Genomic DNA, 10,421 nt, shown 5'->3' on the forward strand with positions numbered 1-10,421 from the left:
AAAGAACCAAGAAGATGAATCCCTGCAGTCACGAAAGCTTTAAATCGAAATTTATACTCTTTGGTCACGTAGATGGGAAAATAATAATAATAATAATAAAAATAATAAAATTAAAATCACTAAATTGAATCACGACGTTTCGGAGGCAACACAAGCTTCCGTCATCAGGTGGAACAGCCACAGCAGTAAAATTCCTGTAGTAATTTGATTGTTCCACCTGATGACGGACGCTTGTGTTGCCTGCGAAACGTCGTGATTTAATTGAGTTATTTTCATTTTTGTTATTTTTATTATTATTTTTACTTTTCATCAACGTGACTTTACCGAAAGAACCAAAGAGTATGGATCCTTGCAGTCACGAAAACTTCAAATCTAGAAAGAACTTGACATCTTTTAACGCTCCAGGTCTTTTGCTGTTGTTGTTGTTGTTGCTGTTGTTGTTGTTCTCCTGGCCACGTGTGACGGGGCTTCTCTGTAGACAGAAGACAGCCACGTACGTACGCACGCGTGTAGGTGCGTACGCGTGGCGTACGTACGCACATGTGCATCGCACGTACGTACACACACACCACACACACCGCACACACCACACACACACTGCACACCCCACACGGACCAACACACACACAACCATCACTCATACACACCACACATTCACCAACACACACACCACACTCTCACCAACACACACACACCAACACACACCAACACAAACCAACACACACCACACCAACACACACACAACCATCACTCATACACACCACACACTCGCCAACACACACACCACACCAACACACACACACCAACACACACCAACACACACACACCATCACCAACACACACTCACCAACACACACACACCACACTAACACACACACCAACACCACACTCACCACACTCACCAACATACACACACACTAACACACACACACCAACACACACCAACACACACACTCAACACACACTCACCAACACACACCATCACCAACACACTCACATACACACCACACCAACACACACGAGCTGTTCCCAACAGAGGGCGCTGCTGCTACGAGCTCGAGGCATTTTCTGTCGATACGAGCGGGTGGGGGGTAGCCTCAGAAACGGTGGGTGGCTCATGGATCAACCCCCCTTCTCTGCCTGAACAACAACAACAACCAGGCTACAGATCAACCACAACGTGGTACTGTGGGGGGTGTGTGGAAATTGACGCAAGCTGTCAATCCGCTGTGGGTCAGAATCCAATGTTACACTGAGCAGCATGGCCGCAATTAAGTTTTTTTTTAGATGAATTCGTGCCACCGGCCACGTGATTAATGGGGACGACGTGAAGACTAACGCGGGGTGACAGAAACTTTGCGTGTCTCTCTCTCTCTCTCATCATCACGGTGGCTAGGAGATGTTGACTACCTGGCCTGGTGCACAGGCGGTCGTGGGTTACGAGGGACAGTAGTGGAGGTCAATTGTAAGAGTGAGAGGAAAACGCAACGGTGAGGGCTCGCGATGGACGAGACGTGGTGGACTTCGCTGCTTCCGCACCGTGCTCCGCAACTCCCCCCCCCCCGCGCGGTTTTGTTCGATGGCCGCAGAAACAGCGCATCTGAAAGCGCCGCGCGACGTGACGGCCGCCGTCTTCGTTCGACGGCCTGGCCCAAAAGCCGCCGCCGCCGCCGCGACGGTGAGCGGAGTTCGTGCGACGACGGCTTTCGCAAGATGCGCACCGTCAGAACCGGCCCTAGACCTTTGGGGGCCATAAGCAAAATTTGGTTGGAGGCCCCTTTGATGTATGATTTTTTTCACCCACTAGCTAGCAGTGACTCTAGGGGGGCTCTCTGCTGGCCACGGCGCCCTTTGCAATTGCAAGGGTCGCTTAGTGGCTGGGCCGGCTCTGCGTACCGTACCCGGTACGGCGATCGAGCGGAGGGAACGACGGCGGCCATTGTTTAAGTCGCGGCCTTCGCAGCCGGCGTCAGGCAAGGCCCTGAGGCGGCATCGTCAGGAGCCTCTCTGTGTGAGCATCCAGCAGTGCGACCTTCCCGCTGTGATTTTACCGCCGAGGGCAATTCCGGCCACAGCCGGCGAAGAGCCACGGCTCAGGGGGGAAAAAAACGGGACGGCGGACATCACATTTAGCGCGCGCAGGCCAGAAATAGAACCAAAACAACGCGCGGCCATCAGTGTCGACGCACGGCGACATTGAAGACGTGGCACTGCGGGGTTGACCTCTGCACGCGTGGGCACAACAAGACAAAGAGGAGCAGGAGGAAGAGGGGGGTGGAGTAAACACGAGACGCTGATGCAGCGGGTGGGTCATCCGCTACACGTGCGCGCGGCGCGCTCAGATGAGCGCTGACATTCCTGCAAGGGGGAGGTGGTGGTGGGCGGTGGGGGACAATGATGCCGAGAGACGGCAGGTGAAAGAACGCCAGGTAGGAGAAACGCATGTCTCGAGTTGAGGCTCGTCGAGGGACGGGGGAGTCGGAAGCGATGGGTCCGGCTTGCGGGGCCACTTTCTCTCGAGCTTATCGTGTGCACGTGGCCGGAATGGGTCTCTTCTGAACAAGATGTAGTGAGTTGTTGGAGACCACTTGTAGGGGCAACGCGTTTATTCAATAACGTCTTCTTGGTTCATCTTCTTGGTTCTTTCGGTAAAGTCACGTAGAAGGGAAATAATAAAGAATAAAAATAAAACATAATAAAATACAGTAAACACTATACCATTGACCGTCGCGTGAAAGGTACGAAGAGGAAGCAACGAAATATGTCTTTGTCCCCTAACCCAGCTTAAATATACGCTGCCAAGCTTGGCGGTGTTCATTCAGACGCTGTCTTTCCGACAGACCTGTTCTTCACCTGAGGACCGCTGCTTGCGTTGTGGCCGAAACGTCGTGAGAATTGTATTTTATGTTTTATTTTTATTATTTTATTATTTCCCTTCTACGTGACTTTACCGAAAGAACCATGAAGATGAATCCCTGCAGTCACGAAAGAAGCTTTAAATCGATATTCAATAACGCTTAACAGCACTCAGGCAACAGCCCTTTTCTATTTAGCACCCGGGGAGGTACAGCCTCCAAGCTAGAGCTCTCAGGTCCTCCAGCTACGAGCCACCTAGGGGAGGCTATGCGGACCCGTCCCAGCCAAGGTACGGGTCCCGACCACTGGCCCACTCGTACACGGCCCTTACAAGGACGTCAGGCCGGGAGTCCCAGGGTCTCACCACTGGCCCACACAGAGTCCCGGCCCTGACAAAGACAACGGGGCTAGAGATCCCAGGGTCCTAGGCTGGCTGGTTTTCTGCAGAAGTCGCAAACGGGTTTTGATTCCTTATCCGTACCCGTACCCGGCCGCACCAGGGTCGCAAACGGGTACCCATACCCGTACCCGGCCGGGTACGGGTAGGGTGTATGGTGTAGTGTATAGTAGTATATAGTAGTGTATAGTGTATAGTAGTGTATAGTGTAGTTTACTAGTACCGGTGTGTTGGAGAGCCAAGCCACAACATTTACAATCTGAGTATATCTGAGTTTCGCCTAATTGCAACCAGCTTCATCAGGCGACAGCCAGACTTGTGGAGAATTCTTACTGTTTCGTTCCTTAAAGCTGGTTTTATTTACTGGCGAAACATCGTACTCAGATTGTAAATGTTGTGGCTTGGCTCTTTAACACACCGGTGTGCTGTACTAGAATACTACACTGTACACTACTATACACTACACTATACACTACACTATACACTACACTATACACTACACTATACACTACACTATACACTACTATACACTACACTATACACTACACTATACACGACTATACACTACACTATACACTACTATACACTATGCTATACACTACTACACTATACACTACACTATACACTACACTATACACTACTATACACTACACGATACACTACACTATACACTACATTATACACTACTATACACTACACTATACACTACACTATACACTACACTATACACTACACTATACACTACTACACTATACACTACACTATACACTACACTATACACTACACGATACACTACACTACACTATACACTACTACACACTACACTATACACTACACTATACACTACACTATACACTACTATACACTACACTATACACTACTATACACTAAACTATACACTATACACTACTACACTATACACTACTGCACTATACACTACTACACTATACACTATTACACTATACACTACACTATACACTACACACTACACTACACACTAGTGCTGTACTAGTGACGAATTAGCCACGTTCTGTTTACGTGACAACCCTCACTAGTTGGCTTTGTCGGGTAGTGGCCGGTTTTAACGAGACTTTTATATATTTATACGATCTAACCCCCCAAAAAAACTCTATTATATAAAATAGTATATTTGAAGTTTGCTCGTCTCTCTCTCTCCCCGTATAGTTTATCGATTCCACAGTCTGTCGATTCTTGGCGTCTGTGGACGATGCTGCAGATGCCAAGAGCGCTCTTCTGTGGCCGACATGAAGGTGAACGGGGCTCCAGTTGAGGCTGGGGGGGGGGTGGGAGGCTTTGCAGCCGTGTTCAGAGGACCACACGGACACGTCTTGCGCCCGGGCGTCGATTTCGAGTGGCGTGTGTTTACGTTACGTGCGCTATTTGGTTCGCGCTGAGCAGAGCAAGGAGCGCTCATGCGAGTTTTTATCGCAGTTTTATTGGCTTGGCCAGAGTTATGACAGGCCCAAATACAAACACTGGCCTCCCTGGGTCATTAAATGGCTTTTTATAACAACATTTTTTATATTTTATATATATTTCACGCAGGGCAGAGTGGTGATGCACACTGCACTTTAAACATTCAAAAAATTTATTTTACCAGCTAAGGTGCACTGCGCTGTATAGCTCTCTTTCATTACCTGGCCACAAATGATAGCTCAAACGAAGTGGCTTATCACGTGGAAATGTACAGCAGACAAATCCTCTAAACGCGTGACGTTGATTCTCAATGTGGAGGGAAAAACCGGAGGGCTCTGAGAAAAATCCACGCAGCCGCCGAGAGAGAGAGAGAGACACGCAAACTACAAATATACAGCAGGCATCGTCAGGGTCGGGATAGAACCCACAACCTCCTGTATACCAGGCGTGGTAGTTAACATCTCACCACTGTGAGAGAGAGACACACAGACTTCAAATATACAGCAGGCATCGTCAGGGTCGGGATCGAACCCACGACCTCCTGTATACCAGGCGAGGTAGTTAACATCTCACCACTGTGAGAGAGAAACACACAGACTCCAAATATACAGCAGGCATCGTCAGGGTCGGGATCGAACCCACGACCTCCTGTATACCAGGCGAGGTAGTTAACATCTCACCACTGTGAGAGAGAGACACACAGACTCCAAATATACAGCAGGCATCGTCAGGGTCGGGATCGAACCCACGACCTCCTGTATACCAGGCGAGGTAGTTAACATCTCACCACTGTGAGAGAGAGACACACAGACTCCAAATATACAGCAGGCATCGTTAGGGTCGGGATCGAGCCCACGACCTCCTGTATACCAGGCGAGGTAGTTTACATCTCCTCGCCACCGTGTTGCTCTGCCAACATCAGCAGCGAGCGGTATCTAAACCGGTGCACATTCCCTCTCCGCAAACCTGCACCTAGCAGCACAACCTTCACGGCCACGAGGCGTGGTGGGTAGGGCTTCATCCTGCCAGTTGATTGCGAGAGAGCTATAAACGATGTTTTTTAAAAAATCCTTTATATTAAGTTCGCTTGCTTGCTTGCGTGCTTGCTTGCTTGCTTGCGTGCTTGCTTGCTTAGGACCGTGCAAATCTTTTCGTCGTTTTTTAACCCACTTCCCGTGATCCCATCGAGCTGACGTTTTCCACACAGACTCGTTGTGCGTGACAATTAATTTTCGTGAAATTTTTTTCTCCAAAATTTTACACTTTTTAGGACAAAAATATTATATTTAATTACCAATTGCTTAATGGTGGCAGGCAATCATCTGACCCATAGGTGGCAGCCATCTCAAGCCAGAGGACGAGAGGACTCTAGCCGCCACGCATATAAAGGATTTAAAGTGAAAAACTTTGTTTTTACCGGTTATACTTGTTCCTGTTAATATTCCTGGCGGAAAAAAAGACACAAATATAAAGATCCCCCGTGTAGCCTTAACAAACTGTAGGGGCAATTGCTGTTCGCGAGCACCTATGAAGGCCGGAACGGTGCACGAGGGGGTGGGTGGCCAGCACCACGCCCGACCGCCTTTGTCTCCTCAGTGGCGATGTTTACACACCGCACCGGGTACTCATTTGAGGCTGAGTCGACCTAGGGGAGGCCTAGGATCAGTTCAGATAATCGTCACTGGTGTTGGCCGTGAGCGGGAATCGAACCCGTGTCGCCAGGTTCGTAGCGCAGCGTAGCGCTAACCGCTACACTACCGCTCCCCACACACACACACACCCGGCCTCCTTATTACTTGGCCACAGGTCCAGTTGACCGTGCGGCACAGCAGAGTGGTGGCATCAGTCACGACTCAATGTTGTTGATGCTCTCGACTTGAATGTCGGTGTGAGCGGTGGCGCAGCGGTTAGCGCCGCGCCGCGCTACGAACCCGGCGACCCGAGTTCGATTCCCGCTCACGGCACAACACCGGTGACGGTTGATCGGAACCGGTCCTGGGCCTCCCCCTAGGTCGACTCAGCCTCAAGTGAGTACCTGGTGTGTGCTGTCTAAACATCGCCACTGGGGAGACAAAGGCGGCCGGGCGTGGTACTGTCCACCCCACCCCCTCGTGTGCCGTTCCCGGCTTCATAGGTGATGATCGCTAACCGCACTTGCCCCAACAGTATTTTGAGGCTATACGGGGGGGGGGACTTTGTCTTTGGAGCTTGAATAAAGGTGCCCCGAGGAATTGCATTGCCCAGGGCAACCGAAGACATCTAGTTCATAATCAACGGGCTTTTATTGGGTTAGATCTCGTAAAATATTAATGGATCATTAACGCACCACCACCTGACGCAGCTAATTAGAAATGTTTGTCACGTGTAACAAAATCGCCAATTAGTTACTACTCCAGCACTACGCCGGTGTGCTGAAATACGTAAAACCCACAACTATGTTGATTTAAAGCTTTCGTGACTGCAGGGATTCATCTTCTTGGTTCTTTCGGTAAAGTCACGTAGAAGGGAAACAATGAAAAAAAATAAAAAATATTATTATTTTTCAATTTAAAGCTTTCGTGACTGCAGGGATTCATATTCTTGGTTCTTTCGGTAAAGTCACGTAGAAGGGAAACAATAAAAAATAAAAAAATATTATTTTTCGATTTAAAGCTTTCGTGACTGCAGGGATTCATCTTCTTGGTTCTTTCGGTAAAGTCACGCAGAAGGGAAATAATAAAATAATAAAAATAAAACATAATAAAAAAATATAATATACTTCTTCATCTGAGGACGGCTGCTTGCGTTGTGGCCGAAACGTCGTGAGAATTATTTTATTATGTTTTATTATTATTATTTTATTATTTTCCTTCTACGTGACTTTCCCGAAAGAACCAAGAAGATGAATATTATTATCGTTTTATATTTTCTCATTTTCATCGTTTTCCTTCTACGTGACTTCACCGAAAGAAACAAGAATACCCACAACAATGTTGACAAGTCGAGCAACCCTTGACGTTTCGCCGGTGATGACAACAACCAGCCAGGGTCGTGACCCTTCCTCGCTGGCCGTGTCGGGCGGCATCGGCGGCGGGGTTAACGGCACTGTCAATATTCACGCAATCTCACCCCAAAAAATAAGTATAACCCGTAAAAACAAAGTTTTTTCACTATAAATCCTTTATATGCGTGGCAGCGAACTTAATATAAAGGATTTAGAAATATATTCGCCTGTGGAGGACGCGGGGATCGATCCCGCGACCTTTGGCATGGAAGCGAGGGCGCTACCAACTGCGCTACTCCGCCATGGCCTTGGAAGGGGTTACGCTCTGGGCTCTTACACTCTGACGTTCAGCCAAAGCGATGAATGCGTTCTATTTGAATATATGTAAAATAAATGTTTTTTTGCTTAAAAAGTGTAAAATTTGGGAATTTTTTTCACGAACATTAATTGTCTGGCACAACGAGTCTGTGTGGAAAATGTCAGCGCGATTGGATCACGGGAAGTGGGTTAAAAAACGACCGAAAGATTTGCACGGTCGTAAGCGCGCAAGCAAGCAAGTGAACTTAATATAAAGGATTTAAAAAAAGAAAAAAATCCACAAAACTTTATCGCGAGTGACATCGGTCGCGACGGCCGACCTGTCAAACTGAGGACACGGTCACTGGGTCGCGCGTGCTTCTGTGGCCGTCTGGAACGCTCTTCCTTCCGATATTTGGAAGCCACTGCAGATGTGCGCTTTTAAATCATCGTCTCGATTGAGAAACGAATGTTCTTCCCCGGCACCTCCGTTTAGCGCGGTTGGCGAGAAAGAAGCTTCAAGTGCGTAAAACCCACTCACCCACCCACTCTCACACTCGCCCACTCGCTCTCTCACCCACGCTACTCGAAACACTGCAGCTCACCACCAACGCACTCACCAACCCACTCACCCACCCACTCTCACACTCGCCCACTCACTCTCTCACCCACGCTACTCGAAACACTGCAGCTCACCACCAACGCAACTCACCCACCCACTCACCCACCCACTCTCACACTCGCCCACTCGCTCTCTCACCCACGCTACTCGAAACACTGCAGCTCACCACCAACGCACTCACCAACCCACTCACCACCCACTCTCACACTCGCCCACTCGCTCTCTCACCCACGCTACTCGAAACACTGCAGCTCACCACCAACGCAACTCACCCACCCACTCACCCACCCACTCTCACACTCGCCCACTCGCTCTCTCACCCACGCTACTCGAAACACTGCAGCTCACCACCAACGCAACTACCACCCACTCACCCACCCACTCTCACACTCGCCCACTCGCTCTCTCACCCACGCTACTCGAAACACTGCAGCTCACCACCAACGCACTCACCAACCCACTCACCCACTCTCACACTCGCCACTCGCTCTCTCACCCACGCTACTCGAAACACTGCAGCTCACCACCAACGCAACTCACCCACCCACTCACCCACCCACTCTCACACTCGCCCACTCGCTCTCTCACCCACGCTACTCGAAACACTGCAGCTCACCACCAACGCAACTCACCCACCCACTCACCCACCCACTCTCACACTCGCCCACTCGCTCTCTCACCCACGTACTCGAAACACTGCAGCTCACCACCAACGCAACTCACCCACCCACTCACCCACCCACTCTCACACTCGCCCACTCGCTCTCTCACCCACGCTACTCGAAACACTGCAGCTCACTACCAACGCAACTCACCCACCCACTCACCCACCCACTCTCACACTCGCCCACTCGCTCTCTCACCCACGCTACTCGAAACACTGCAGCTCACCACCAACGCAACTCACCCACCCACTCACCCACCCACTCTCACACTCGCCCACTCGCTCTCTCACCCACGCTACTCGAAACACTGCAGCTCACCACCAACGCAACTCACCCACACTCACCACCCACTCTCACACTCGCCCACTCGCTCTCTCACCCACGCTACTCGAAACACTGCAGCTCACCACCAACGCAGCTCACCAACCCACTCACCCACCCACTCCCACTCGCCCACTCGCTCTCTCACCCACGCTACTCGAAACACTGCAGCTCACCACCAACGCAGCTCACCAACCCACTCACCCACCCACTCTCACACTCGCCCACTCGCCCACTCGCTCTCTCACCCACGCTACTCGAAACACTGCAGCTCACCACCAACGCAGCTCACCAACCCACTCACCCACCCACTCTCACACTCGCCCACTCGCTCTCTCACCCACACTACTCGAAACACTGCAGGTCACCAACAACGCAACTCACCAACCCACTCACCCACCCACTCTCACACTCGCCCACTCGCCCACTCGCTCTCTCACCCACGCTACTCGAAACACTGCAGCTCACCACCAACGCAGCTCACCAACCACTCACCACCCACTCTCACACTCGTCCACTCGCTCTCTCACCCCACTACTCGAAACACTGCAGGTCACCAACAACGCAACTCACCAACCCACTCACCCAATCTCACACTCGCCCACTCGCTCTCTCACCCACGCTACTCGTCACACTGCAGCTCACCACCAACGCACTCACCAATCCACTCACCCACCCACTCTCACACTCGCCCACTCACACACCCACTCACACCACCTACTCACCCACTCGCTCTCTCACCCACGCTACTCGAAACACTGCAGGTCACCACCAACGCAACTCACCAACCCACTCACCCACCACTTCACACTCACCCACTCACCCACCCACTCTCACACTCGC

The 10,421-nt window shown here is 50.6% G+C and overlaps 1 pseudogene; it reads right to left on the reverse strand.

Annotated features, from left to right (window-relative positions):
- Nucleotides 1-2,338: 2,338 nt before the first annotated feature.
- Nucleotides 2,339-10,421, reverse strand: part of LOC133357730 (transforming growth factor-beta-induced protein ig-h3-like) — a 54,630-nt pseudogene continuing 46,547 nt past the window's right edge.

This window comes from Lethenteron reissneri, chromosome 59, assembly GCF_015708825.2.
Source record: "Lethenteron reissneri isolate LAM-NWPU_2019-01 chromosome 59, ASM1570882v1, whole genome shotgun sequence".
Lineage (NCBI taxonomy): Eukaryota > Metazoa > Chordata > Hyperoartia > Petromyzontiformes > Petromyzontidae > Lethenteron > Lethenteron reissneri.